The sequence below is a fragment of the Pteropus alecto genome, unplaced genomic scaffold (genome assembly GCF_000325575.1).
Source record: "Pteropus alecto unplaced genomic scaffold, ASM32557v1 scaffold92, whole genome shotgun sequence".
Lineage (NCBI taxonomy): Eukaryota > Metazoa > Chordata > Mammalia > Chiroptera > Pteropodidae > Pteropus > Pteropus alecto.
In genome coordinates, this window is record NW_006432447.1 from 5023414 (window position 1) to 5038346 (window position 14933).

The 14933-nt window shown below is 32.8% G+C and overlaps 1 protein-coding gene across 3 annotated transcripts in view; it reads left to right on the forward strand.

The window, feature by feature from the left end:
* STAG1 (stromal antigen 1) overlaps positions 1-14933 on the forward strand; it is a 333229-nt gene that overhangs the window by 145624 nt on the left and 172672 nt on the right. The window lies entirely within an intron of this gene.

Sequence of the window (14933 nt, forward strand, 5' to 3'; positions counted from 1 at the left end):
AACACATATTTTTATCTTTTGACCCAGCCATCCTGCTTCTGGAATTTTGCCATGAAGCTGTACTTCAGCATTGCAAAAATAAATGTACAGGCTACTCAATACAGTGTTATTTGTAATTGTAAAATAGTAGAAACAACTTAAATGCTTTTACATAAGATAGTGATTGAGTAAACTGGTATATAGCTGTACAGTGGAATTTTTTTGGCGCTATAAAAAGGAATAAGAAAGGTCTCTGGACTGATGCAGAGAGATTTTTAGGATACATTTTTAAGGGCAAAATGTAAAGCAGAAAAGAATAAAGTACGAAATTTTTTTTGGAAGGTAAAAAGGGAAATAATGGAATATATACATTTTTCTGCTTATTTAACCAAAAAGAAACACAGGAAAGATAACCCAGAAAATAATGATTGATTACCTGTGAGATGTGTGTGTATGAAATGAGCTGGAAATTTTAGAGGGAATTGGGGTGAAAGGATGATAGTTAATTTGAATATAGTTTTTGAATAGTCCTTACGTTTGGAGTTACCTTAATGTTTCATAGACTTAAAAAAGAAAGAAAAATCAACAAAGATGGGAGGAAGTCTCTAAAACTGGATTCAAACAGAACAGGTAAACCATACCATGGGTAACATAACCACACTGAAAAGTATAGTAAGTACTAATTAAAATAACTTTTGAACTGAGTGCTTAGGATATAGAACTAGTGGGGAAAAGTTTGAAGAATATCCTATTAAACTAATCTCAAAGCGTTTCCTTACAAGATATCTGTTATTTACAGTGGATAAAATAGTAAATTTACCATTATATCTAAATGATGAAAGGCAAACATTGCCAGTTATAGGACCAGTCGATAGCATGTGCTTCCTGATATGCACTTAGAAGAATTCAAATTCACTTCCGTAGTATTCTCGCCAAAAGTGCAGAGCCTGAATCTACTCAAGAGGTACCATCAGACAATCAGAAATTGAGGTATATTCTTCAAAATAACTATCCTGTACTCTTCAAAAAACATCAGAAAGCTCTCTTCTCTTATTTCTTGTGTAAGAATTGACGACCTCACCCAGAAAGTTTCTCCAAGCTTCAGCTCACTTTTTAGATTTGGGAAATTCTCGTCCACTGTCTGAAAATGATTTCTAGTCTCTGCTCCTTTTCCTCACCTTTGGTAATGCTCATTATTTTTATGTTTTTTTCCTGATGGTATCAGCTAGTTCTTGTATTTCTCTTTCATTATTTTTCATTCTTTGGTTTCTCTCTTCTTCGTTCTGATTTATTTCTAGATTTCTGTCTGATATCACTGATCTTTTCCTACATTTGGTCGACTCTATTTCCCAAGCTTGCTATTTTATTTTTCCATTCTTGCAGTGTGTTTTTTTTATCTCTAGAAGATCTATTCTGTTCTTTCTGAGGGTTTCAATTTCCTTGCTAAAGAACTCATTCTGCTCATCTAGTTGTTTTTTTCAATTCCTGAAATTGTTGATATGTCTGTAAGCTTATTTTCTGGAGATTTTCTCTTATTCTCTGAGATGCCTTATCACCTTGGTTGTTTATGGTTTTTAATGGACTATTTCTCCGCCTGAGCATTAATGGATAAAGGTTTCTCTTTAGCTTGTTGCAACAAAGGCATTTTTCTTTTGGTTTCCAGTAGGTGGCATCTATGCCTCTTGGATCCCTGATTTATAAAAGTCTTAATGCCTTTTTTTTCCCTTATAGATGTTTAATCGCGCTCACAACTCTCAGTCTCAGTCCTTGTCAGTGTTACGACAATTTCTGTAGTGTTTGCTCAGATACCCCTGCGCTCTGCGGTATTCGGTCTTGGAGGATATGGGGGTAGGGACCCTCTGGGTTGGGAGTTGGGTGCTGCAGCTCAGCCTCAGTTTTGCAATCTTGGTTGGTTGGTTTCTCTGCCATCCTGCTTCTCTGCTTTCTCCTTTGACAAGTGGGCCTTGCCTCCGGCCACGTGGAAGTCACATTACTCCCAGGCAGGGCTGTTCAGGTAACTAACTCACTGTACCTTCTCCTCTCCGCCTCCTCCTACATGTAGTTCTTGCGGCTGTGAGAGGCTGCTTCTTTATTTCTCCCAGTCTACCACCCGACCCCCCAGGTTCTGATCTCTAGTAGCTCTTCTGAGTAGATTCCATGCTCAGACATGTTGGTGTGCAGTTTGGATGTTTTGTGGAATTTTAGATGTTCAGCTTATTGTTTCAAATAGAGAGATCTGGGGACGTCTCTCACTCCGCCATATTTCTCCAAACTCTCTTTCTGTATTTTTGAATTTCTGTGTTGCTTTCTGTATAATTTTTCCTTATCTTCCAGTTCACTTACTCTGTTTTCATCTGTGCCAGTCTATTTTAATTACTGTAGTTTAATTCTGGAGATTATAGCTACTTGGTTCGTTTTTAAAGAAAAAGAAAGCCATGGAAGTGGTCCTTGTGACTATTTAATGTCCTCTATTGTTTTTAAATGGTAAATTTATTTCTTTTACAGTCTTATCTCTGATAATTCTAATAAGTCTTATTGTGAGTCTGTTTCTGTGGTACTTTTTTGCTTGTTCTTTTGTATATTGCTTTTTTTCTTGATATGTTTAGTTTTTATTCCAAGTTCCATATTTTTTCTCACATTTCTGCGAAACCTAGAATAAGGTTCGTTTCTCTAGAGAAGATTCAGCATTCGCATTAACATGTGTCCTTACCAATCTAGGACCATTCACAACTAAATACATTTTAAAGTTTTCTGGATCAGATTATGAAAATTTATTTGTGAGAGCACCAGGTTTTAATTACTGCTTCTCAGGTACATTTATCTCCTCCCACACAGTACCAAAAGAAAAAAGAAAGACAGAAAAAGAAAGAAAACCTTTCTTTGTAGTCCCCAGAGGATTAGGTGCTAGATTTATTTCTAGTTTAACCTTAACCTAGAGATGAAATTCTTTAAGCCTCCACTTCATGAGTTGTTTCTCTTAGATCTTTCACCCTAGAACTCCCAATTTATGCATTATAGGCTCCTCAAGTGTTATCAGCGATAAAGTGATTTCAGTGTTCCTTCTATAGTTTAGATTTCTGCTTTTAATTTTATCCTAGTAATTTCTTACTACAAGGTTTTAAGTTCTTTTCAAAATGGTTTTTTTTTTAAATTTTTAATCAGAATTTCAGGAGAAACATTTATATAAATAATATTGTTTATGATACTACTATAATCAGAACTGATATATATCAGTTTAAAGTGATTGCTTCCCATTGATTGATTGTGTGTGTTTGTGTGTATAAATGTAACTCATAATTTTGAAATTTCTAAATTTCAGACATATTTTGCATTTTATCTTTTATATTGTAGTAAGATAATATCTACTTTAGTGGTCTGTGAATCTCTTGGGACTAATTAAGAGTCTTAACATCTTATTCTCATGTTTTTGGAAGAGCTTTCAAATTTAAAAAATATACAAGTACTATTTTAGATAGAATGTAGTAAAAACCACAGATAATCCTGATGGATTTATTGTTTAGGAGAAACTGATGGATGTGCAGAGAACAGAGTAAAAGTTATGATAATGCAAGAATGGAAAATAAAATATTTTCGTATATTTTATCCTTTTTTGGTGGGTTTCTTTTTTGAAGAGTTGTATATATATCAAATTTTTAAACTTTGAATTATGTTTTAAAATATTATTTTAGTCATCCAAATATAGTCCAACTGATTTTTAAAAATAGATTCAAAGGCAATTAAATGCAGAAAAAATCTTTTTAACAATTGATGCTGGAGTAGTTGGATGTCCATATGGAAAAAAGGAACTTAAACACAAATCTTACCCCTCTGGAGAAAAATGAACTTAAAATAGATTATGTAAAGTGCAAAACTATAAACTTCAAAAAGAAAATGTAGGAGAAAGTCACATGAACTTGGGTTTAGTAATGAGGTGTTTAGATATAACCACCAAGAGCAGAATCTATGAAGGAAAAAAATTGGCAAGTTGGACTTTATTAAAATTAATTTTTTTTTCCTTGCAAAAGACACTATTAAGAAAATGAAAAGACGTCACAGACTGGGAGAAAATATTTGCAAAACACATACATGATAAAATGCTTGTATCTGAAATGTACTAAGAGCTCTAAAAACTCAAAAAATAAATAGCTCAGTAAAATAGGGGGCAAAAAATCTCAACAGACATCTCACCAAAGAAGAGATGCAAATTGCAAATAAGCATATGAAAAGATGGCCAACATCATTTGTCATTAGGGGAGTACAAATTAAAACAATAAAATATTACTGCACAGCTATTAGAATGGCTAATATCCAAAACACTGACAATACCAATTATTGCCAAGAATGTGAAGCCACAGGAATTCATTGTTGATGAGAATGCAAAATGGTATAGTGACTTTGGAAGACAGTCCGACAGTTTCTTACAGAGCTAAATATAGCCTTACTACAATATCTTGCAATCAGGAGCTCTTAGGTATTTACTCAACTGGTTTGAAACTTATGTCCACACAAAAACCTGCATATGAATGTTTATAGTAATTATAATTAACCCAATCTGGAAGCCACCAAGATGTCTTTCAGTAGCTGAAATGGATAAGCTGTGGCATATTCATACAATACCATTTAGTGATAAGAAGAAATGTGAAAGCATAGGTGAATCTTAAATGGATAATGCTGAGTGAAAGGAAAGAAGCTAATCTGAAAAGACTACATACTGCGCGTTTCCAGTTTATGTGACATTCTGGAAAAGGCAAAACTGTAGAGATTGTCAATAGATCAGTGTTGTCAGGGTTTGGGGGAGTAAGGAGGGATGAATAGATGAATTACAGCGGATTAGGGTTAGGTAAACTGTTCTGTGGGATACTGTAATGCTGGATACATGATACTATGCATTTCTCAAAACCCATAGACTTTACAGCACAAAGGATAAACTGACGCATGCATTTATTTTTAAATCACTTAAGATATCATCCCAGGATGAATGTGGACTATGACAAAAGAATCTGACTTCTCTAAAAATGCTAAAAAATGAAATAGCCTCACTGAAGGTGTTTGGGGGAAAGGTGCTGTTCTAAGTAACTGAATAAGTGAGTGGAGATTGTAAGAGTAAAGACCAAAAAAACTATATAAGTACGGTACTCTAGTTGGCAAAATTGTTTCCCACGGGTATATGGGTTACCACTTCTGAAGTCACTATATATGTATACTGGAATTGTAAAATTAAATAAATAGGTGGTTGATGGTGGAAACCAGATTTTTTACTGTTGTAGTAGGAGATTACAGATAAGTAAGTAAAGATGGCAGGATAATCCATATGGTTTATGAAGACATTAGTATAACTCATAAATAGCTTGATATAGACATATATGGCTACATAAAAAACTTTTATAGATGTTTGCGTACACATTAGTATACATATACATATATATTTTCCTTTGTTCTTGCAGCTGAAATGGCTTAAGAGAAATGACATAACACTAGCAATGAGCCAGTAGCAATAAGCACAAATAACACCTAGATCTTGGTTTCTGATTCCATTGTCCAATAAAAGACACCAGGGCTCCTAGAAGAAATGTTAGATTTTAGGTCTTGTACAGCAAACACACAGGGTACATACGGAGCATTTCATAGTGTCAGAAAGTAAACAAGTGCTCAAGAAAAAACTGATGAAGGTATGTCAAAAGGACACAGGAGCCAACCAAAGAAGCCCCTCAGTGGCCAAAGCGGGAAATTTTTTAGCAAAAAATACACATCATGAAATTGGACTATAACCTAAATTATAAAATATTCATGAGTTTATACTAATATAAATAAATGGAAAAAGTGTAATTTGTAACAGTGGATAAACCTAACAGATACTACCTCAGCTAGATGATCATGATTAACAATCAGTGTTTACTCATACTGATAGAGTGTGCTCTTATTTTCATGTGATAAGAATGGCACTTTATCTCTTTGATCCTCCTCTCCAAAACCCATAAATCATATCTAACTATGAGAAAAACATCAGTCAAATCAAAATTGAAAGACAGTTTATAAAATACCTGACCACTGCTCCATAAAACTGTCATGATCATCACAACTCAATGAAGTCTCAATAAGTGTCACAATGCAGAGTTGCTAAGGAGACATGACAACTGCCACCGTTAGTATTATTCTAGATGAGATCCTAGAACAGAAAAAGGACATTAGGTAAAAACAAAATCTGAATAAAGTATGACTTTTAGTTAATAATAATGATATGAGGTGGGGGTAGGAGGAACTGGAGGAGGGTGTTGAAAAGCTACAAACTTCTAGTTATAAGATAAATAAGTACCAGGGATGTAATGTGCAACATGATAACTGTAGGAAACACTGTTGTACGATATATAGGAAATTATTAACGTGTGAGAATTCTCATCACAAGGAGCAATTTTTTTATTGCATCTTTATGAGATTATGGATGTTAACTAAACCTATTGTGATAATCATTTCACAATATATAAATCAAACCATCTTCTGTGCACCTTAAACTTACACAGTGATATATGTCAGTTATTTCTCAATAAAATGGAGGGAGGCACAAAATAATAATGTTATCAGTATAAGCTTGTTAGTTGTGACAAATTGTACCATACTAATGTAAGAGATTAACAGTAAAACTGATTGCGATGTATATGGGAACCTCTATACTGTGTTTGTAACTTTTCTGTCAGTCTCAAACTTCTAAAATAAAAGATATATTTTTAAAGAAACATCATAGAAAATTCAGCTTCAAGAAAATTCTTTGAAACTCTTTCATTAAGCCCTACCAGATAGTTTTTTTTTTTTCTCTTTTTTCGTCTATATAAAAGTTTGATAAGGTAGGAAAAGAGGGATTCTAGACAAGAGATGAATTGAGAAAGTCTTAGTGGCACACTAAAAAATTTTAAGAGGCACGTGATAAAAGTATACTTGAGATAATTTGGGACCTCTTAGTGACATAGCTTTGAAGTATAGGTTAAAGAAACAAGGCTTGGTCATTTGTTTGCAGTTTGATAATAAATGCCAAATTACCCCTAAATACTATCAAATATTTAAATCCTAAATTATCTTACATATATTATGTAACTGGAGTTAATTAAATATGTAGTGTTTACTCTAAGCAAGATACTTGATAAATAAATATTTTTGCTTTGTAATCTATGGATCCTAACATTGTGGGCAGATTTCCTTGTGCTTTTTTCTTTGTCACTTAGAGATGAAACCTGGCTCTCTAATACCATCTCACTTACGGCCCAATTTATTAGAAAGGAAAAAGAGTTCAGCCTTTTCTTTTTCTTCTCTCTATCCCCCAGTTCAGATTCTTGGCTTTTCCCTACCATGCTATGAAGGGTAAATCTTTTCTAGAACTATTCTTTACTGTTACCATTTTATTTCTCCTTTCAGTTCTCGAAGACTAAAAATCTTTGGTTGATACTTTTCCTCTAATGTATAACTTTTACCTTCTTGAGTTCTCAAATTCCTTTGATAGTTTTCTGGTATTTTTCAGGCCTTTTACACAAAAGTACATAGACTATATTTTTATAGAATTTCAAAAGGTTCATAGATACTTACGAATTCAAATGCTACAGATTAAGAAGCCCTGTCTATCTTGAATTATTAATATTAGTAATAGAGCCCAAATAAGTTTATTTTCCTTGCCATTCTTTCCTCTAATTCTTATGTGAACAGCATTAGCACTGAAGATGAGGCTATTTTAATAGTTGTTAAAGATTTGATAAAAGTAGTTTGAAAGATTATTGCTTTAGGTTAATAACTATACTTGCTTTCTGCCTTGGGCTATGCTAGCATGGCTCAACCAACCTCAGAATTTGAAATTCTAATATTTAATAAAGTTATCTGTTCTTGTTTTGGATGAAAGGTACCCTATGCAGTCTTGCAAGACTAGTTAATTGGTATTCATATGTCTTGTGCTGATTTGTGATTTTTTGGGGAGCAGTTAATTTGGTGTTTCACTTACCTTTGTATTTACAAAGGCAGAAATATACAGTAGACCCCTTTATCTGCAATTTTGCTTTACACAGTTTCAGTTATACATGGTTCAAAATATCAAATGGAAAATTCCAGAAGTTAACAATTAAGTTTTAAGTTTTGCGATGTTCGGAGTAGCGCGATGTAATCACAGTGCTGTCTCACTCCACTTGCTTGAGATGTGAATTATCCCTTTGCCTAGTGTATTTATGCTGTATTTACACTACCCACCTATTGGTCACTTAGCTGTCTGGGTTATCAGATCAACTGTCTGGGTATTGTAGTGCTTGTGTTCAGGTAACCCTTATTTGACTTAATAATGACCCGAAGTATAAGAGTAATGATGCTGGCAGTTTGGATACACTAAAGTGATGCTGTAAAGTGCTTCCTCTAAGTGAAAAAGCAAGTACAGTACAATAAGATATTTTGAAAGAGAGAGCATATTTGCATAACTTTATAGTATATTTTTATAATTGTTCTATTTTGTTTTTAACCTCTTACTGTACCTGAATTATAAATTAAATGAAAAATATGTATATATAGGAAAAAAGTGTGTGTGTGTGTGTGTGTGTGTGTAGTTCAGTACTGTCTGTGGTTTCAGGCATCCACTGAGGGTCTCGGATTATGTTCCCCATGGAAAAAGGGGGTCTTCTTTTTACAAAGAATGTTAAAAAGTGCAGACTGCCATCTAGAGACAGACTAGTTGCTGGAGATATAATCACAATAATTTAAGGCATTCTGAAAAATTTACAAGTTTCTAAACATATATCTTTATAACACCTTGTGAAGTAATTTTTCCCCATTTTTCCATGTACTACTTAGACCACATACATCCAATATATTTATTAAGCTTGAAATGCTCACTAAAAGGCAACCAAAGTGTCTTTTTCTTTCTCTCTGTTCTCTCACTTCTCAAATCTTCTGAAAGACTCTTACATATAGTCACTGCAGTCTTAGGTAACTTAAGTCCTACATTTCTGGTATGCAGATGTTCTTTAGTGAATTCCTCAGCATTTTTTAATAGCATTTTTTCTCCTTTCCTAACTTGTATTTTTTCTACTAATTTACCCACATTTATTTTCAGTCTTTCTTTTATTTTGATTTACAACTTGCTGTCTATTATGTAAAGTAAAAATGAAATAAAAAATGATACTACCAAAGAATTGTCTTTAATATGCTTGGATTATCTCTGGTCCATCACCAGGTTATTTTATTAAGACTCTATAATCCACTATTTAAAAGAAAAGCCATAAAATAAAAAAGCTATTTCATACATGGGACAATTATTTAGAAAGCATCTACTCTTTGGAAGTCTCTCTGCTCAGTGCTGTTAGGTAATGTTAGTGTATTTGAGCCACATCCAGGTTCAGTAATTTTGAGTGAACTAAAATGTTATGTGTTGTAAAAGCTATAAACTTAAAAGAGCCAAAAGGGCTTTTTTTTTATATATTTGGATAAACTTTTGCTGATAAGATGCCTTCATCTTCTCTTCTACCTGCTTCTGTATCAAAGAAGGATACAAAGTAGTTGGAAGGATACAAAGACGGCTGGAGTTTTCTGCTCTGGCTGGCATCATAGAATAGAGGAGAGATAGAATTGAAAATTATGAGGAGTATAAGATGAAACAGTTCTCTAAGCCATAGGTTCATATATGTGTGATAAGACAGTTTGCCAGTTCCTACTTAACTTTTCTGATGAGTACTTCTTTATTCCCTTAACTCATCCCTGTGGTACATTTAGGCATTTTGGACAGGGATGTTTAGTGCTATTATACTTGATCATCTCAACTCTGGAGGTGGAGGCTATAGGTCTGGGTGATGGGAAAACTGCTGGAATGACTTTCCCTGGTTCTGGAACATAAGAGATAATTGGTTGCATTCTCCAAACAGCATTAACCTTACAGCATGCACAATAAGGAACGTGGCTTTCAGCAGAGCTCAACTAAGGAGCTAGAGCTTTTAGCTTGCTTGCAAAACGGGCAGGATAATTATTAAAAAATGAATACTCAAAGTAAGAGAACTTTATGCTAATTGAGCATCTTATACACTACAGATACAGTGCTAAATACTTTTGTTACTCATTTAGTTCTCACATCAACTTTAGTCATTCGTTCAACAAACATTTTTTGAATGCCTCCTATATGCTAATATGCATTATTCTAGGTACTAGGGAATTAGAGCACTGAACAAAATAAAATCCCTGTTCTGAAGTAGTATTATCACCATTTTAAAGATTAGAAATCTGAGTTTCATAGAGAACAATTGACTTTTTTGTTGCCCTGTAGCTTAATATCTAGTGGAGCTGAGATTTAAACCTGTCTGATTCTAAAGACTTTGAACCACCCTAGGATGACTTCTTCAGGGTTCTACTATATGTCGTGATTGCCTTAACTAATCTTTTTTTATTGTTGTTTCTATCACTAATTATTCAAGAGTGTGTTCTCCAGTCCTGTTTCATATTGCTTTTTAGTTCCATCTTTTGTGTCCTATAATAGCTGTTAAGAGAAATATAAAATTTCTCATTTTTGGAAAACTTATGTTGAGCATTCTTATACCATCCTTCTAATAAGTGCATATTGATAGTGACTATACAGATACGTAGTATGCAAGGTTTAAAAGCAATTTGTCTTTTAGTTTAGTTTTTAACGTTTTATTTTTTTAATGTATTATTTTATTTAATGTATTATTTTATTTGAGTAATATGTTCATATAGTTCAAATTTCAGGAAATGCAACATGGATATGCAATATAATGTCTCCATTACACCCATAAACTCAACCACATATTTCTCCTTCCCAGAAGCAACCAGTTTGCCAATATTTGCATATCTTTCCAAAAATACTTTAATGCATCTATAATCAAATATATATAGCCTTTTTATGTAGGAAGATAACCATCATAGACAGCTTTTTTAATTTTTGACAGTTCCATGGAGTGTGGAGTCCATTGACTAAGAGTCAATAAAGAGTAGTGGTTAGTTGTGGATCCTGTAGCCAGGACTACCTGCTTGTAGACCATGGATCTGCTACTGGGAAACCTCTTTTGCAAGTTGCTAAATCTCTGGGTGCCTCAGTTTCCTCACCTATAACGTAGGTGAGAAATAATACATTCTTCATAGGGTTGTTGTGAAGATTAAATGTGTTAACTTCAAAGGATTATTCAGCACAATGCCTGGTAGCTAGTGAGCACCCCAAATTAGCTGACACTACCATTATTATCGCTGCTTTTACTTATTTAATTGGGTTCTTGTTTTTTGAGTATGTAGGTTTCTTTTTGCTATTGGTAATAATGCTTCAGAGAATAACCTTGGACATTCATTATTTTGTACATACGTGAGTTTATGGATGCTTTGCAACAAGTACAGTATCAAGGCCAAAAATTTGTAATTTTGGTAGACATTTGCCAGATTGTATACCATAGAAATTTTATCAAGTTATGCTCTCGCTAGCAGTTTGACATAATTTAAATAATCAAGAACTTGATGATAGCTTTCTGTTAAAAATGACATAGTTAAAAATGACAGTTTTGAAAGTTTTTCCTTTATGTTTACTATACAATTTTGTCAGGAGGGCCTGCTCAGACAACCTTTTATTTTTAATATAAAATATGTACGTAGGTAACTTATTCTTTCAGGATTCTCACAGATAAAATAACTTGTTAGTATTTAGAGAGTGGAAGATAATCCTTATTTTTTTTCCATTCTTTTCAGATATTTATGTTTCTGTGAATTTGAATTATTTCATACCTTTAATTTACCTTTATTATTCATAATAGGATAATCTATTAGAAATATGCATTCTTAAGAACCAAGAATCTAATAGTGAAGAGAGATTATATTTTTAATTTGAATACCAGTATTGAGTTACAGCATGATTTTTTTTTTTTTTTAATCGAAGAAAGCTTAAAAGGAAGAGAAAAGCTTAAGGTAGTGGGCATTTTTCAAGGAATTGGGGGAAATACAAAGGTTAATAAGTAATGATCTCTGCCATACTTAGCTCTAGTGGGTGAGCTAGATGGAAGGCCATTTCCAAGTAAGAAAATGTAAAAAGAGACAAAGAAGAATGTGTTGTACAGAACTTTGGACATTAAATCTACTCAGGTAAATGACTAAAAGTAAGTGAAAACTCAAAATAAGTCATCGGAGAATACAGTACAAGGATGTAATCCTTTAGAATCCAATTTAATGAGCAAGTACTTCAAATAGAATAGATGGGGTATTACTAAGGAAGTGCAGTTTAATTTAACAATTAGGAGATAATTGGTGTGAGGAAGCTGTTTGAGCAGAATTGTGGAACCCAACTGGTGAAGAATGAACAGTCAAAGTCAATAGGCTAATCTTTGGAATAATCATGAAGACAACTGAAGAATTTTCCTCTTAAAAAAAATCTGTGTAACAAGCTTCTGTTCATTTCAAAATTATGGCTTTAAACATCTGATTTCATATTATTAGTAATCGTTATTTGTGTATAGTACTCACCTTTATAGATGCTGAGTATGAGGTTGTTTTTTTTCATATTGCCTTAAATCTAGTTTTTCTTTTGTTGCCTTTCATTTTTTAACATTTAATTTATGCAGCAAAATAGTCCTCTCTTTATGAACTAACATAACTAGGCCATTGAAATTACAATTAAGACTCCACTGTATATGAAAACTGCCATATCAATCATGGAAATAGCATTGAGCATTATTTGCACTAGAAGTATTTTAATAATGCCATATGTAACTTATTACTAAAATAGTAAGGTTGATGTCCTTTTTTTTGTTTTTTAAAATCAACTTTACCAAGATACAATTTCCATACAATAAAATTCACATATTTCAAATGTTCAGATTGATGACTTTTGACAAATGTATACAAACACGTATTGACATTCCAATCGAAATATAAAATATTTCCATCTCCAAGAAGAACTAATTCTTCCCAGGTTTAATAACTTAAAAATCTAATTTTACTTCTTGTTGAGTACCTATGGATGTAATTTTAATTATCAAGACTACCTTGAAACAATCCCTAAAATTATATGTTTTTTATCTATGGAAATCTATTTCAGATTGAGAAAATAGTTCATTACCCAAACAAAGTTAAATACAGTTGACCTTGAAGAACACAGATTTGAAATGCTCAGGTTCACTTATACAGGGATTTTTTTTTTTTTCCCCCAGTAAATCCCCAGTTGGCCCTTTTTATCTCCGGGTTTCACATTGGTGGAACAGATTTGAAATGCTCAGGTTCACTTATACAGGGATTTTTTTTTTTCCCCCAGTAAATCCACAGTTGGCCCTTTATATCTCCGGGTTTCACATTTGTGGATTTCACCAACTGCAAGTGGAAAACAGTATTTGTGATCCCCTGTTGGGTCTCAGAGCATAATTCTGGAACCAATATCCTGTGGATATGGAGGGACGACTATAAAACTTTGGGGAGTCAAAAGTTACGTGTGGATTTTTAACGTTGTGGGGCATTGGTTCCCCTAACCCTCACGTTGTTTAAGGGTCAACTGTACAGTTAACAATTTTGTTTAATTTGAGTGATTTTTAAGAATGTTCGACAGAAAGTTACTTTTACTTGAGATAATTTATAATTAGCAATTTAATGTTTTCTGTTGATTTAATTTTTAGAAATCATCTGAAAATAAAGGCTGTATAATAGGGCATAAATAACCTGTCTTCAGTATTGTTAAATACTGTCTATAATACAGTTTTTGGCATAAAAACAAAATTACAATATAAACGTTTCTCATTTTGTTTAGGAAATTGAACGTTGTGGAGGCCCTCTTTAAAAATAATTTTTTTCACCTGAGCCTCCCAACCTAGACTCTCTCATCTCTACAGCTGGATATAGGGAAACCCTGTTGGTAGTATTTAATAAATTCAGCAGCCTGAAAATAAATGAGAGAGCTACATATCAAGTAATTGAAACCTGCTTAAAATGGTTCTGATTAAAAGATAGGGCAAACATCATTTTTCTCATTTTACAGATTAGTAAAAATTAAGTCAAATTAAGTTTTATGTGCCAAATGTGCCGTTATACTTTTTGTTGGGACTCTGAATTAAGACCATATTTTGATGACTTGTAATGGCTTTTCTGCTTTCATGCTCTTTCCTGTGAGAGTACAGTACATTTAGTAGGCTCTTTCTCATATTCCTAAATATGATTTGAATAGGAGCTGGCAATCACTGTCAGGTAGCCTGTCAGAAGTTATAAAGTAATTATTTTCTTACTGATTCATTGAATCTTATTCTTGTGATTTTTAACTTGAAAATTTTACATGTATACAGTTAAAACTGAGCTCCACTTTGTTATTAGGCCACAGTTCTCAAGGTTGATTTTAAACATTATTTCAGTTTCTTTAAATTATGTTCATTTTTAACGCAAGTTTTTGGTATAAACCACTCTTATTAGAATGATATTATTTACATAACCATATTTGAGATAAAAATAAAGTAGCTAAGATAAAAATAGTATGAAAGAATGAGATGAGAATGGGATTAACTTTATCTTTGACAATTTGATATTTATATAGAAGTTACTGAGCAACTTTTTATGTTCAGAGAAAACAGATTTCAGTAGAATGTGTTATGAAAGGAAGGTTTAGTTTTCATTTATAGAATAATATTTTGATAATAAAGAATATTAAAGAGCCATGATGGGAGATAACACTGTCTATACTTGGATGTTTTTCTGGCTAAGTAAGCTAGCTGTATGTCTAGATAGGCCCAGTATATATTTAAGTATATAATTATCTTTACAATATAAATTCATTGTTTTGTCTTTGTCTTTTCCTTCCTCAACACACCTCTCAATATTGTTCCTTATACTTATCTAATTTGCAGGTTATTCAGTGTTTTTAAAATGTCTAAAAAACTTTGATATTCTTAAAAGATTTTTTTAGGGTAGATAGGAGTTTGGTGGAAGGAAGAAAAACCCAAGCATAAAACTTTTTAAACATTGGTCAGATTAAATTT